The sequence below is a fragment of the Hordeum vulgare genome, chromosome 7H (assembly GCF_904849725.1).
Source record: "Hordeum vulgare subsp. vulgare chromosome 7H, MorexV3_pseudomolecules_assembly, whole genome shotgun sequence".
Classification (NCBI taxonomy): Eukaryota; Viridiplantae; Streptophyta; class Magnoliopsida; order Poales; family Poaceae; genus Hordeum; species Hordeum vulgare.
In genome coordinates, this window is record NC_058524.1 from 373,183,562 (window position 1) to 373,201,302 (window position 17,741).

Sequence of the window (17,741 nt, forward strand, 5' to 3'; positions counted from 1 at the left end):
TTCATGATAATCGTCTATTGTTCATGCTATAATTGTATTAACAGGAAACAGTAATACATGTGTGAATAAATAGATCACAAAGTGTCCCTAGCAAGCCTCTAGTTGGCTAGCTCGTTAGTCAATAGATGATCATGGTTTCCTGATCATGGGCATTAGATGTCATTGATAACGGGATCACATCATTGGGAGAATGATGTGATGGACAAGACCCAATCCTAAGCATAGCACTAGATCGTATTGTTCGTATGCTAAAGCTTTTCTAATGTCAAGTATCTTTTCCTTCGACCGTGAGATTGTGCAACTCCCGGATACCGTAGGAGTGCTTTGGGTGTATCAAACGTCACAACGTAACTGGGTGACTATAAAGGTGCACTACGGGTACCTCCGAAAGTGTCTGTTGGGTTGGTACGAATCGAGATCGGGATTTGTCACTCCGTGTGACGGAGAGGTATCTCTGGGCCCACTCGGTAGAACATCATCATGAGCTCAATGTGACTAAGGAGTTATTCACACGATGACGTGCTATGGAACGAGTAAAGAGACTTACCGGTAACGATATTGAAGAAGGTATTGGTATACCGACGATCGAATCTCGGGCAAGTTCTATACCGACAGACAAAGGGAATTGTATACGGGATTAATTGAATCCTTGACATCGTGGCTCATCCGATGAGATCATCGTGGAGAAAGAGGGAGTCACCATGGGTATCCAGACCCCGCTGATGGTTATTGGCCAGAGAGGTGTCTCGGTCATGTCTGCGTGTCTCCCGAACCCGTAGGGTCTGCACACTTAAGGTTCGGTGATGCTAGGGTTATAGGGAATTGTTATACGAGGTTACCGAAAGTTGTTCGGAGTCCCGGATGAGATCCCGGACGTCACGAGGAGCTCCGGAATGGTCCAGAGGTAAAGATTGATATATAGGACGGATGGTTTCGGACACCGGAAGTGTTTCGGGCATCACCGGTAATGTACCGGGACCATCGGAGGTGGCCCCGGGGGTCCACCGAAGGGGGGCAACGACCCTGGGAGGTAAGATGGGCCAAGTGGGGGAGGGAACCAGCCCCTAGGCGGGCTGGTGCGCCTCCCCACTCAGCCCAATGCGCAAGGAAGAGAAAAGGGGGGGCAAACCCTAAGCCAGGTGGGCCTAAGGCCCACCAGGGGTGCGCCACACCCCTCCTCCCCCCCCCTTGGTCGCCGCACCAGCCCCCATCTAGGGCTGCCCCCCCCCCCAGGAGGGGGAAACCCTCAAGGGGGCGCAGCCCCTCCCTTCACCTATATATACCGGGCAGTTTTGGCCATTGGGAGATAGACTTTCCCTCTCTCTCTCGGCGCTGCCCAACCCTTCTTCCTCCTCCTTTGTGCCGGTGCTTGGCGAAGCCCTGCCGGGAGACCTCGTCTCTCCATCGACACCACGCCGTCGTGCTGCTGGAGTTCTTCCCCAACCTCTCCCTCCTCCTTGCTGGATCAAGGTGCGGGAGACGTCACCGGGCTGCACGTGTGTTGAACGCGGAGGTGCCGTAGTTCGGCACTAGATCGGAATCGCTGCGAGTACGACTCCATCAACCGCGTTCTAGCAACGCTTACGCTTAGCGATCTTCAAAGGTATGAAGATGCTCTTACCCCTCTCTCGTTGCTGGTCTCTCCATAGGAAGATCTGAATATGCGTAGGAAAATTTTGAATCTATGCTACGTTACCCTACAATTTTCACCAAAAAACATTTCCTTGATTTAAGCTTTCAAAACCCTTGAGTTGGGATTTGTACTACAAGTACTCAAATTAGGGAAGTTATTTTTCACCAAATGTTTTATTTAAAACCCATTATCAAAATGGCTTCCCAAAACCACAATATTATTATTTTAAAAGTTTTTACTATTTGATTTAAATGCCTCCCGTGAGACCACAAATGGTCTCTTATGAAGGAAAGTTATTTTTATTGCTTTCAAAATATTTGAGAAAATTTAGGGAAACTCAGTGGACATATATATTCCATATATATATGAGTTTCAACACATGGTCATGTTCATCATATTGGGCAAAACCCTTCAAAACCCATTCTGCCTATTTCAAGCTTTTGGAACATTTCTATGAGAACTATTCTCAATAAATTCGTGTAAAATTCTAGCATGTCACACATGATATATGTGATGATCTTGCCAAATTTCACCTCAATCCAAGTTGATTTGATTCCCCTAATTATTCTAAAACCCTATCTGTCCATATACAAATTTGAGCAACTCTACATTGCCAAGTATCTCCAATTGTGCTCAAATTTGGTAGACATGTTCTGATACTCCAATAATTCATCCACACCAAGTGGTGCATCAAGGAGAATAGAAGAACTTGTCCCAAGCCCCTCAAAACCCTCTTTGTTGATTTCTGACTTTGGGAAACTCTACATCATAAAGTTTCTCCTATTGACCCCAAACTTTTTGGGCATGCTTTAATGCTCAAATAATGCCACCACACCAAATATTGGATTTGTGGGAATTGATTTGAATATTTTTGTAGGCATAAGGTCATTTCTCTCCATTTCATGGGTTTTTCAAGTCTACATTGGAAACCTTATGCACCAAATCCCAAACTTGGTGTCCAAGCTTATTTTCATCTATTATTTGATCTTGTTAAATTTCATGTCAATTGAAGTCCATCTGGTATCCCTAACACTCATCAAACACCTTGTGTGTGTTGGAAATATGCCCTAGAGGCAATAATAAATTAGTTATTATTATATTTCTTAGTTCATGATAATCGTTTATTATCCATGCTATAATTGTATTGATTGGAAACACAATACTTGTGTGGATACATAGACAAAACACTATCCCTAGTAAGCCTCTAGTTGACTAGCTCGTTGATCAAAGATGGTCAAGGTTTCCTGGCCATAGGCAAGTGTTGTCACTTGATAACGGGATCACATCATTAGGAGAATCATGTGATGGACTAGACCCAAACTAATAGACATAGCATGTTGATCGTGTCATTTTGTTGCTACTGTTTTCTGCGTGTCAAGTATTTGTTCCTATGACCATGAGATCATATAACTCACGGACACCGGAGGAATGCTTTGTGTGTATCAAACGTCGCAACGTAACTGGGTGACTATAAAGATGCTCTACAGGTATCTCCGAAGGTGTTCGTTGAGTTAGGATGGATCGAGACTGGGATTTGTCACTCCGTGTGACGGAGAGGTATCTCGGGGCCCACTCGGTAATACAACATCACACACAAGCCTTGCAAGCAATGTAACTTAATGTAAGTTGCGGGATCTTGTATTAAGGAACGAGTAAAGAGACTTGCCGGTAAACGAGATTGAAATAGGTATGCGGATGCTAACGATCGAATCTCGGGCAAGTAACATACCGAAGGACAAAGGGAATGACATACGGGATTATATGAATCCTTGGCACTGAGGTTCAAACGATAAGATCTTCGTAGAATATGTAGGATCCAATATGGGCATCCAGGTCCTGCTATTGGATATTGACCGAGGAGTCTCTCGGGTCATGTCTACATAGTTCTCGAACCCGCAGGGTCTGCACACTTAAGGTTCGACGTTGTTTGATGCGTATTTGAGTTATATGGTTGGTTACCGAATGTTGTTCGGAGTCCCGGATGAGATCACGGACGTCACGAGGGTTTCCGGAATGGTCCGGAAACGAAGATTGATATATAGGATGACCTCATTTGGTTACCGGAAGGTTTTCGTGCATTACCGGAAAAGTTTCGGGCTCATCGGTAGTGTACCGGGAGTGCCGGGAGGGGTGCCGGGGACCATCGGGAGGGGTGTCACGCCCCAAGGGGTCTCATGGGCTATGGGAAGAGATAAACCAGCCCCTAGTGGGCTGGAATAAGTTCCCACTAAGGCCCATAAGGTTTGAGAAGGAAAAAACACAAGGTGGAAAGAGTTTCCAAGTGGGAAGGTGGAATCCTACTCCAAGTAGGATTGGAGTAGGACTCCTCCACCTCCAATTTCGGCCAAACCTTTAGGTTTTGAGGCTGCCTCCTCCCCTCCCTCCCACCTATATATACGGAGGTTTTAGGGCTGATTTGAGACGACTTTCTCACGGCTGCCCGACCACATACCTCCATAGTTTTTCCTCTAGATCGCGTTTCTGCGGAGCTCGGGCGGAGCCCTGTTGAGACAAGGTCATCACCAACCTCCGGAGCGCCGTCACGCTGCCGAAGAACTCTTCTACCTCTCCGTCTCTCTTGCTGGATCAAGAAGGCCGAGATCATCGTCGAGCTGTACGTGTGCTGAACGCGGAGGTGCCGTCCGTTCGGTACTAGATCGTGGGACTGATCGCGGGATTGTTCGCGGGGCGGATCGAGGGACGTGAGGACGTTCCACTACATCAACCGCGTTCACTAACGCTTCTGCTGTACGATCTACAAGGGTACGTAGATCACTCATCCCCTCTCGTAGATGGACATCACCATGATAGGTCTTCGTGCGCGTAGGAAATTTTTGTTTCCCATGCGACGTTTCCCAACAGTGGCATCATGAGCTAGGTTCATGCGTAGATGTCTTCTCGAGTAGAACACAAAAGGTTTTGTGGGCGGTGATGTGCGTTTTGCTGCCCTCCTTAGTCTTTTCTTGATTCCGCGGTATTGTTGGATTGAAGCGGCTTGGACCGACATTACTCGTACGCTTAGGAGAGACTGGTTTCATCGTTACGAGTAACCCCCTTTGCTCAAAGATGACTGGCAAGTGACGGTTTCTCCAACTTTAGTTGAATCGGATTTGACCGAGGAGGTCCTTGGATGAGGTTAAATAGCAATTCATATATCTCCGTTGTGGTGTTTGCGTAAGTAAGATGCGATCCTACTAGATACCCTTGGTCACCACGTAAAACATGCAACAACAAAATTAGAGGACGTCTAACTTGTTTTTGCAGGGTATGATTGTGATGTGATATGGCCAATGATGTGATGTGATATATTGGATGTATGAGATGATCATGTTGTAATAGAAATATCGACTTGCACGTCGATGGTACGGCAACCGGCAGGAGCCATAGGGTTGTCTTTATACTAACATATGTGCTTGCAGATGCGTTTACTATTTTGCTAGGATGTAGCTTTAGTAGTAATAGCATAAGTAGCACGACAACCCCGATGGCAACACGTTGATGGATGATCATGGTGTGGCGCCGGTGACAAGAAGATCGTGCCGGTGCTTTGGTGATGGAGATCAAGAAGCACGTGATGATGGCCATATCATGTCACTTATAAATTGCATGTGATGTTAATCCTTTTATGCACCTTATTTTGCTTAGAACGACGGTAGCATTATGAGGTGATCTCTCACTAAAATTTCAAGACGAAATTGTGTTCTCCCCGACTGTGCACCGTTGCTACAGTTCGTCGTTTCGAGACACCACGTGATGATCGGGTGTGATAGACTCAACGTTCACATACAACGGGTGCAAAACAGTTGCGCACACGGAACACTCGGGTTAAGCTTGACGAGCCTAGCATGTGCAGACATGGCCTCGGAACACATGAGACCGAAAGGTCGAGCATGAATTGTATAGTTGATATGATTAGCACAGAGATGCTTACCACTGAAACTATTCTCGACTCACGTGATGATCGGACTTGAGATAGTGGATTTGGATCATATACCACTCAAATGACTAGAGAGATGTACTTTTTGAGTGGGAGTTCTTAAGTAATATGATTAATTGAACTAATTGTCATGAACATAGTCTAATGGTCTTTGCGAATTACGATGTAGCTTGCGCTATAGCTCTACTATTTTATATGTTCCTAGAGAAAATTTAGTTGAAAGTTGATAGTAGCAAACTTTGCAGACTGAGTCTGTAAAACCGAGGATTGTCTTCGTTGATGCACAGAAGGCTTATGTACTTAATGCACCACACGGTGTGCTGCACCTCGAGCGTCGTCTGTGGATGCTGTGAACATCCGACATACACGTTTCTGATGACTACACGATAGTTCAGTACAAAATACTTAATGGCTTAGAAGCAAGGCGCCGAAGACGTTTTGAAACGTCGCGGAACATAAGTGATGTTCTAAAAGGATGAAATTGTGATTTCATGCTTGTGCCCTTGTTAAGAGGTACAAGACCTCCAACAAGATTCCTTGTCCACAAAGTAAAGGAGAAAGGCTCAATCGTTGAGCGTGTGCTCAGATTGTCTGAGTACGACAATCACTTGAATCAAGTGGGAGTTAATCTTCCAGATGAGATAGTGATGGTTCTCCAAAGTCACTGCCACCAAGCTGTGAGAGCTTCGTGATGAACTATAACATATCAAGGATAGATACAATGATCCTTGAGCGATTCGCAATGTTTGACACTGCGAAAGTAGAAATCAAGAAGGAGCTCAATAGTTGATGGTTAGTAAAACCACTAAGTTTCAAGAAAGGCGAGGGCTAGAAGGGATACTTCGTGAAACGGCAAAACAGTTGCTGCGCTAATGAAGGGACCCAAGATTAAACCCAAACCCGAGACTAAGTGCTTCTGTAATGAGGGGAACAGTCACTAAGGCGGAGCAACTCTAGATACTTGGTAGATAAGTGGGCTGGCAAAAGTCGAAAGAAGTATATTTGATATACATGATGTTGATGTGTACTTTACTAGTACTCCTAGTAGCATAAGGGTATTGGATACCGGTTCGGTTGCTAAGTGATTAGTAACACGAAATGAAAGCTACGGCATAAATGGAGACTAGCTAAAGGCGAGGTGACGATACGTGTTGGAAGTGTTTCCAAGGTTGATATGATCAAACCTCGCACGCTCCCTCTACCATCGGGATTGGTGTTAAACCTAAATAATCGTTATTTGGTGCTTGCGTTAAGCATGTACATGATTGGATCGTGTTTATTGCAATACGATTATTCATTTAAAGAGAATAATGATTACTCTATTTGCTTGAATAATCACCTTCAATGGTTTATTGAATCTCGATCGTAGTGTTACACATGTTCATGATATTGGTGCCAAAAGATACGAGTTAATGATGATAGTACCACTTACTTGTGGCACTGCCGCTTGAGTCATGTTAGTATAAATTGCATGAAGAGGCTCCATGCTGATGGATCTTTGTACTCACCTGATTTCGAATCACTAGTGACATGCAAATCATACCACATGAGCAAGGCCTTGTTTTCATTGAGATGAAACAAGATAGTAACTTGTTGGAAGTGATACATTTTGATGTATGCAGTCCAATGGGTGCTGAGGCACGCAGTGGATATCATTATGTTCTTACTTCAATGATGATTTGAGTAGATACTAGAGTATTTACTTAATGAATCACAAGTCTGAAATATTGAAAAGTTCAATTCTGTTTCGGAGTGAAGTTCGTCGTAACAAGAGGATAAACTGTCTACGATATGATCATAGAAATGAATATCTGAGTTACGAGTTTTGGTACGCAGTTAAGACAATGTGGAAATTGTTTCGCAGTTCATGCCACATGGAACATCATAGTGTGATGATGTGTCTGAACGTCATAGCCACGCACTATTTGGTATGGTGCATACTATGATGTCTCTTATCAAATTACCACTATCGTTTATGGGTTATGCATTAGAGACAACCGCATTCACTTTAAATAGGGCACCACGTATTTCCGTTGAGATGACACAGGATAGACTGAGGTTTAGAGAAATCTAAACTGTCGTTTCTTGAAAGTTTGGGGCTTCGACACTTATGTGAAAAAGTTTCAGTCTGATAAGCTCGAACCCAAAGCGGATAAATGCATCTTCATAGGATATCCAAAACAGTTGGGTACATCTCCTATCTCAGATCCGAAAGCAAAGTGTTTGTTTCTAGAAACGGATCCTTTCTCGAGGAAAGGTTTCTCTCGAAAGAATTGAGTGGGAGGGTAGTAGAACTTGATGAGGTTATTGAACCATCACTTCAACCAGTGTGTAGGAGGGTGCAGGAAGTTGTTCCTGTGGCGCCTACACCAATTGAAGTGGAAGCTGATGATGGTGATCATCGAGCATCGGATCAAGTTACTACAAGTCTCGTAGGTTGACAAGGTCGCATACTACTACAGAGTGGTACGGTAACCCTGTCTTGGAGGTCATGTTGTCGAGCAACACTGAACCTACGAATTATGGAGATAGCGATGGTGGGCCCGGATTCCGACAAATGGCTGGAAGCCATGAAATCCGAGAGAGGATCCATGTATGAAAACAAAGTGTAGACTTTGGAAGAACTACTTGATGGTCAGAGGACTATTGAGTAAAGATGGATCTTTAAAGGAAAACAGACGATGATGGTGATAAGTCACTATTAAGAAAAGTTCGACTTGTCGCAAAGATGTTTTCGATAAGATCAAACAGTTGACTATGATGAGACTTTCTCACTCGTAGCGATGCTAAAAGTCTGTTAGAATTATGTTAGTTGTTGATGCATTATTTATGAAATATTGCACGTAGGATGTCAAAACATTGTTTTCTCGACGGTTTCCTTGAGCAAACATTGTATGTGATACAACCAGAAGGTTTTGTCGATCCTAAAGGTACTAGCAAGTATGCAAGCTCCAGTGATCCTTCAATGGACTGGTGCAAGCATCTCGGAGTTGGAATATACACTTTGATGAGATGATCAAAGATTTTGGGTTTGTACAAGGTTTATGAGAAACTTGTATTTCCAAAGAAGTGAGTGGGAGCACTATAGAATTTCTGATAAGTATATGTGGTTCACATATTGTGGATCAGAAGTGATGTAGAATCTCTGTAAAGCATATAAGGTTGTTTGAAAGGAGTTTTCAAAGGAATACCTGGATTGCGCTACTTGAACGTTGAGCATCAAAGATCTATGGAGATAGATCAAAAGCGCTTAATGAAAGTTTCAATAAAATGCATGCCTTGACAAGTTTTTGAAGGAGTTCAAAATAGATCAGCGAAGAAAGAGTTCTTGGTTGCGTTGTGAGGTGTGAATTTGAGTAAGACTCAAAACCCGACCACGGCAGAATAAAGAGAATAGACGAAGGTCGTCTTCTATGCCTTAGCCGTAGAATCTAAAGTATGCCATGCTGTGTACTGCACCTGATGTGTGCCTTGACTCAAAGTATGTTGAGAGGTACAGAGAGTGATCCATGATTGAATCACTAGCAGCGGTCAAAATTTATCCTTAGTAACTAATGGACTAAGGAATTTTTCTCGATTATGGAGGTGGTTAAAGAGTTCGTCGTAAAGGGTTACGTCGATGCAAGCTTTGACACTAATCCGAATAACTATGAGTAGTGAAACGGATTTGTATAGTAGAGTAGATATTTGGAGCATTTCCGAAAAGCACGTAGTAGCAGCATCTATAAGATGACATAAAGATTTGTAAAGAACGCACGGATATGAAAGTTTCAGAACCGTTGACTAAAACCTCTCTCACGAGCAAGACGTGATCAGACCCCATATGGGTGTTGGATTCGTTGGAATCACATGGTGATGTGAACTAGATTATTGACTCTAGTGCAAGTGGGAGACTGTTGGAAATATGCCCTAGAGGCAATAATAAATTAGTTATTATTATATTTCTTAGTTCATGATAATCGTTTATTATCCATGCTATAATTGTATTGATTGGAAACACAATACTTGTGTGGATACATAGACAAAACACTATCCCTAGTAAGCCTCTAGTTGACTAGCTCGTTGATCAAAGATGGTCAAGGTTTCCTGGCCATAGGCAAGTGTTGTCACTTGATAACGGGATCACATCATTAGGAGAATCATGTGATGGACTAGACCCAAACTAATAGACATAGCATGTTGATCGTGTCATTTTGTTGCTACTGTTTTTTGCGTGTCAAGTATTTGTTCCTATGACCATGAGATCATATAACTCACGGACACCGGAGGAATGCTTTGTGTGTATCAAACGTCGCAACGTAACTGGGTGACTATAAAGATGCTCTACAGGTATCTCCGAAGGTGTTCGTTGAGTTAGGATGGATCGAGACTGGGATTTGTCACTCCGTGTGACGGAGAGGTATCTCGGGGCCCACTCGGTAATACAACATCACACACAAGCCTTGCAAGCAATGTAACTTAATGTAAGTTGCGGGATCTTGTATTAAGGAACGAGTAAAGAGACTTGCCGGTAAACGAGATTGAAATAGGTATGCGGATGCTAACGATCGAATCTCGGGCAAGTAACATACCGAAGGACAAAGGGAATGACATACGGGATTATATGAATCCTTGGCACTGAGGTTCAAACGATAAGATCTTCGTAGAATATGTAGGATCCAATATGGGCATCCAGGTCCTGCTATTGGATATTGACCGAGGAGTCTCTCGGGTCATGTCTACATAGTTCTCGAACCCGCAGGGTCTGCACACTTAAGGTTCGACGTTGTTTGATGCGTATTTGAGTTATATGGTTGGTTACCGAATGTTGTTCGGAGTCCCGGATGAGATCACGGACGTCACGAGGGTTTCCGGAATGGTCCGGAAACGAAGATTGATATATAGGATGACCTCATTTGGTTACCGGAAGGTTTTCGTGCATTACCGGAAAAGTTTCGGGCTCATCGGTAGTGTACCGGGAGTGCCGGGAGGGGTGCCGGGGACCATCGGGAGGGGTGTCACGCCCCAAGGGGTCTCATGGGCTATGGGAAGAGATAAACCAGCCCCTAGTGGGCTGGAATAAGTTCCCACTAAGGCCCATAAGGTTTGAGAAGGAAAAAACACAAGGTGGAAAGAGTTTCCAAGTGGGAAGGTGGAATCCTACTCCAAGTAGGATTGGAGTAGGACTCCTCCACCTCCAATTTCGGCCAAACCTTTAGGTTTTGAGGCTGCCTCCTCCCCTCCCTCCCACCTATATATACGGAGGTTTTAGGGCTGATTTGAGACGACTTTCTCACGGCTGCCCGACCACATACCTCCATAGTTTTTCCTCTAGATCGCGTTTCTGCGGAGCTCGGGCGGAGCCCTGTTGAGACAAGGTCATCACCAACCTCCGGAGCGCCGTCACGCTGCCGAAGAACTCTTCTACCTCTCCGTCTCTCTTGCTGGATCAAGAAGGCCGAGATCATCGTCGAGCTGTACGTGTGCTGAACGCGGAGGTGCCGTCCGTTCGGTACTAGATCGTGGGACTGATCGCGGGATTGTTCGCGGGGCGGATCGAGGGACGTGAGGACGTTCCACTACATCAACCGCGTTCACTAACGCTTCTGCTGTACGATCTACAAGGGTACGTAGATCACTCATCCCCTCTCATAGATGGACATCACCATGATAGGTCTTCGTGCGCGTAGGAAATTTTTGTTTCCCATGCGACGTTCCCCAACAGTGTGCACTCACCAAATTGGCTACTTTGGCCCCTTCCACTATTACCCTTGAGCTTAAACTTTTACCATAGCCTTCCCTAGTTACCTTTTACCTCCAGTAACCTTGCCACGGCCACTGGTCAATTATTGGAGGGAGACTCCTTGTAGCTACCCTTCATTTTCACCATGGCACCACCATTTTTACCCCTCCTCCTATACTTCTACTTAATCCAAAGCCCCCACATTCTTCCAGGGCATCTCTAATATGTCAATACATCATTTCAAACCAAGATATGGCATGCTCATGTAGGAAAATGTGCAGCACATCTACAAGTTGATTTCTGGCTGAAATGTAGCTTTGTACAGCAAGTACTAGCTACCCTCCTCTGCTTGAGCTCAAACTTGGCAGTGTTGTAGTCCTTGCAAAGCTAACACAGCCAGACATTGCTTCCCCAAGACTCCCCATCTGAGACTCACTTTTCTTAGCTCCAAGTTTGTTGTTGCGGACTTAACTTCAGTCAAAACCATTCAAACCAGCTCCACTAGAGACCAAACACCTCAATCTCCTTCTTGCATGTGTGCCCTACATGTTGGACATGTTTGAATGGTCATGAGTGCCCTGTAGACATGAGTGGCCACGGTGACCACGCTGGCAACATGCAATAACGGTGCTCTACCCCTTGTTCTCTTGATGCAGCTCATTTTCGGTCGTTGTTGCGTGTCTCAGAGCACCAAAGCATCCCCTTTGACTGGTTCAAGCCCTTCCCGACGCTCGCTAGCCTCCAAAGTGCCCCAGGTACGCGTGTCTTCCCCCATGCCAGCGAGCTCCGAGGTGCTCCCGAGCCCTCTTGTGTTCCCCTCTGTCTTATCCTCTACCCGAGCCCTCTCTGGCTCTCCCAGCTCCTCCTAGCTCCCAGAAGCCTCCGTGACCCAGCAGTTGGAGCTCTCAAGCTCTCCTCCTTCTCCTTCGACCGCCATGGCGCCGCCTCGGCCTCCTTTGTGCCCGACCTAGCCAACCTCCCCTGGCCTCGGGCCTTCCCTTCAGTCGAGCCTCCTCAGCTCCCCCATCCTCCTGGACTTATTTAGGGCCCCTCCCCGAGGTCACGCCATGCCCCTCTGCAGCGGCCGGAGTTGTCAGCCGCTCCTCGCGGCGGGCCACTCACCCCGGCCATCCCCACGGCCGCCAAGACCGCCACCAGGCTCGGTAGAGAGCAGGCCACCCACCCGCACCCTTGGCTTGGCTGCTGGCCCGGCAGGTGGCTCCAGCCATGGCGGCCGGCACACCCCATCTACCACCCGTCGTTAGGTTGAAGAAAGGGGTAGAGGAGAGAGGAGGGGACTGGCGGGCCCCAGGTGTCGGCGACCCGCGAGCCAGGCCTAGCAGGTAAGTGGAGGCGCCCCCGCGCCTTGCGGCTTCCCCTCGCCGAAGGCGTATTCTATAGAATACGCCTCCTGCATGGCCAGTTGCCCCAGGCTGAGCTACCGGGCCGGCCCATCTGCCTCACTATCACCCGAGCACATCTTAGCTCGAGGGTAACCCCCCTCCCCCTTTGCATTTTTCTTTTACCATGAACTTGTAAATTTCACCAAAAATCCATTTGACCTCCAAATTTGATGATTCAAGTTTCTGCAGGTTTCTAAAATCAAGACCTATCAAAATATGTGCATTGCACATTTTTCATAAGACTTTCTGTGGGATTAATATTCAAATGCCCATTTGAATATTTTAAAACCCCACTTTGTAAACTCCTATAGCATTCAAATCAAATCCAAATGGAGTGATTCGAATTTCCAGAGACTTAATATATCATGCCCTATTTTTGGAGCCTTAGCCAACATTTTTATATGCCATATTTCTGTTGCATAAAATAAATAGCTCCCTCTTACTATTTATCCTATATTAGAAAATCCTCAGGCTATACATATCAACTCCAAATCCAGTGAAACAACTTCCTGACTGTTTCTAAAATCATGATGTGTTAAATGAGTGTGTCCACTCATTTTTATCAAAATATTTTCTGTAGGCTTATTTAAAGATCACCTATTCCTCCTTTCATCCATCCAAAATCCTTGATTATCCAAATCTCCTATGGCAAGCTTCAGGTATTTTTCTTATGACTAGAGAGGTCCAAGAAAAATAAAACTTCCATTTATATAACACTTTTGTTTCTGCTTGATGTATGGCTTACTGTGTTCGTTTCCGACGATAGTTGACGGAGTACTCGAAGTTGGACCGGAAGACCTCAAAGACCACGAGGACTTATGTGAGCAAAGGCAAGCAGTCATTTGACCATGTTTGAGCAAAATATTATATTGCATGCTAATAGAGCAATTATTATGTTACGTATAATCATGAGTATTCGGTAAATCATTAATATGATGTTACTGATGGCTCCGCCGGAGCCCTTGCATTTGAGCATGATCCTACCACCTATGAGGGTCACGCTAATATTATGTTGACAAGTAGACAGTAGAAGCATGAGCATGATGTTAGTAAATATCAAAGGCTTATGAAAACCCCGTCGGGTGCCACTAAAGCCCGAGGGTGATGATGAGTTAGGTGGCCACTTGTGAAGAAGTGGTGCACCGGGTATATTTGGTGTGAGTGGTTTCAGAAATGGGATTAGATTTATGATGTATCGACCGTCCCAACCTTACATGTACGATCACGAAACCCCTTTATGAGATGGGGCTTTGTTGATTACTTTGGTCGGTGCTAGCAAAGAACCACATTACTAGTGGCAGAGTGATATGTGGCCACTCTCGTGACAGGGTCGTGCCAGGTAGGACGACTACGTCGTTTTTACGTGTTTCGGGAACACCGTTGGTCCCCACATGAATGATACTGTCCAGAGTTGGCGCTCGTAAGACGTACATCATGTGGGCTGGGTACCAGTCGAGTGGAACTCTTTGTCTAGTATCGTCAGGGGAAAGGCATTGATTGGGTACTTATCTCGGGTATGTTATATACTGCGAGTCGTGGATGACACGGCAGTTTCCCGGATCTCGTGGGTACAGCGTACAATCTTTGCAGAGTGTAAAACTATTCGAATAGTCGTGTCCACGGTCAAGGACAGTTGGATGGTGCTGCTTAAATTACGTCCAGTCGTTTTCGCATAAACCAAGTGTGTGTGTGTGTGTGTGTGTTTAATGGTGTTATCTGAAAGAGTTGATATGACCAAGTTTGGTGACTTGACATATCGGGTGAACCAGGAGTGTTCATCCCTCAGCACATATGTTGATATACCGGGAGCGGTTGCCCCCCACACCCCCCCCCCCCCCCCCCCGGCCAATCCCTCCCGGTATATACAAGGCACCGACGGGGCAAGGAGGAGAACCCGTGTTTTCACTGGTTGGGGTGAGAATTTTGCCACATCCTGCAAAAATATTTACGGGTCCGACGCGTTTGTGTGGTCTGATTAGGCAGTTTTTTTCGCACTGACCCGTATTTTAACGGTTATTTTGCGGATCGAGACATTATACGGGATCTGCTGGAGATGCTCTTACTACCCCATGTAAGCGACAAGTGTGTACCAGCCACCTAAGACTATTTACTAGATATTATTTAGAGTAAATTTCATAATTTACGCCCTAAACATGCATTTGGGACTTTTTAAAAGATTTGAACCCCTTTTCTGATGCGCTTTCATTAAGCAAGGTGTGAGGTGATGTCTGACGTCCAAAAATATCTGAACGACGACGAGGAATGGAACAGGTAAACAAAAGGAGTCTGCACATAATCGTCAATTATGCCCTCCGTTCTTTGTATATTTTTTTATGAATTATTGATGCAACATGCCGGTCCTATATGTAACATAAACAAACAAAAGGCAAAACTAAGGTAAAACCGTGTCAAAAGTCTCCAAAATCTTATATTTTGATAGAAGTTTCATTAGATAGGATAATATGTGTCACAAACGTACAACCATAGGGTAAAAGATGAAATTCACTCTATTATTTAACATGCTGCTGATCACAACGTTGATGTCAGGCTTGTACTTCCTGTATAAAAGAGCGATGAGGTTCTCTTCTGCTTTCTCTTCAGCGGCTTCAAGAGTGCTAGAAGGTATGTCGTTGTATGTAGAGGCTTCATCCAATCTGATAGGTTTAGAGCTACTGGGTATACGCGCTTAGCACATACGCTTGCCATTCTCCGTATGTAGAGGCTTCATCCAATCTGATAGGTTTGGAGGGCCGCCCTTGGTATACATGTAATTTTATACAGAGGTATTTATATCTTACAGATATATCTTACCAGCCGCAAGGGATTTCGCCCGAAAACAAAATGATGGATGAAGGCATGTATCGGCATACAGGTTAGAAACGAGTGTAGCAGGGAAAACCGGGGGAAATGCACTTCGACCGAAAATTTATTTGCTATTATTCACACTATTTTAATCGAAAATTTATCTTTCTTGAAAATAAGTTAAATGGGATTTTTCTTTTTGTGGAATTTTTTTCACAAGTATAATGAAAGGTCAAGTTTATTTCAAAAATATTTTCAAATTTTTTTTACCGTTTGTTGAATTGTTTATTTTTACATATAGGGTGTAGATGTTTTATAGATCAAACGTCCGCGTCCGGAAAACCAGTGTAAATATTACATATCTAAAACGGCAAGCGAAGCAACTTTATCTTACCGGCCCCTGTTTTACGAAGATGAACCGTATATTTGGCTATGGACAGCCCGGCCCAGTCGGCCCGGCCAATCTTGCCCGTGGGATGGGCTCGGGCCTAAATTTTGAGCACGAAGAGTATTTCGGGCCGGGCCTGGGCTTGGTGCTTTTCCGTTTTAGGAAAGGGTCCTGGCCCGAGGCCCGAAGCCCGACGGGATTTAGCAGTGACGGGTCGGGCCTAGGCTTGAAATCTAGGCCCGACAACCGAGCCAGGCTGGGCTCGGGCCTAGGTTTTCTACGCCGGGCTTGGTCTAGCCCGGCCCGAGTGATGGCCAGATATAGTGAACCGACAAGCGGGGCCTAAGTGTTTTACCATTTTTTGTAGTATAATTTTGCGGGACAAATGTATCATCTGAATTTGTGCTACAAGGCATAATTTGACATGTACTCGTTCACATAAGAAACTTAATAAAATGCTCAACAAATATATGTTATATTAATCATAAATATGGCTAGCAAGGAGCTAACCACATGGCGGTCGTCTGTTCCTAGAGGGTATGCCAACTCGCTTGTCACCTTATAAATAGGGTCAACAAAATTGCCAAGAAACCTTGACAAAAATAATATTCACGCTATATCTAAATAATTGTAGTTGAAGAGAACTAGTCTAGTTTTCTTCAACTACAATTATTTATATATGGAGGGAGTAGTACTAAATTTCTCAAAGCTAAAACAGACAATACTAAGCTATTGACAAAATCAAACCAATGTCCAGCATAGTGAAATACGATCAAGCTTGATATAATGCCTGCTATCAATCACTTCTCCGTTCTACAGACCGCTCATCTTCATTGGTTGAACTCAGCAGACATTGCGCTTATCCCAAAGAAGGATGGTGCTGAGGATATTGCTAACTTTCGCCCCATAATCCTAATTCATGCCATTGCTCACATCATTGCGAAGATGATATCCAAAAGGCTCGCACCCCATATGAATGATCTTGTCTCCCGAGCCCAAGGCGCTTTCATCAAGAAGAGATGTATTTATGAGAATTTCACGTACGTGCGCAACCTTGCCAAACGTTTGCATCACAAGAAGACCCCAGCTCTTTTGTTCAAGTTTGACATCAAGAAAGCGTTTGACTATGTGCGTTGGGACTATCTTCTGGACTTGCTTAACCACCTTGGGTTCCCACCGCGCTTTAGGGGCTGGGTGTCCGCCCTCCTGTCCACAGCCTCTTCGCGTGTTTTGCTCAATGGTGTGCCTGGAGACCCTTTCCGGCTTGGCCGTGGACTGAGACAAGGGGACCCCTTGTCCCCCTTCTCTTTGTGCTGGCCATCGATCCGCTTCATCACATTCTTGAGAAGGCCACATCACAAGGGCACCTTCGTCCTATTGGCAGACGTGCTATGTCGATTCGAGCCTCCCTTTATGTGGATGATGTTGCAGTTTTTATTGCCCCGATCAAGGAGGATCTTCTTCGTCGACACCCTCAAGAGTCTTGAGCATATTTCTGGATTGGTCACAAACTGCTCCAAGACCATGGTTGCACCTATAAGATGCAATAATATGGACCTCCCGGACATCCTGCAATCCTTCTCGGCTCAACGTTCCTCATTCCTGATTAAGTATTCTGGCTTGCCTCTGTCAGTTAAGCGTCTGAAAAGGATCCATTTTCAGCCCGTGGAAGACAAGATCGCGGCGCAGCTCACATCTCGGATGAGAAAGCACGTTGCTGCCCCTGTAAGAATGGTTCTCGTTAAGTCCGTCATCACGGTCATCGCCATCTACTACATGACGGCTCTAAATCTCCCGGTTGAAGTCCTGAAAAAGATTGATGCTCTTCGTCATGCCTATCTCTCGGCCGGGTGTGA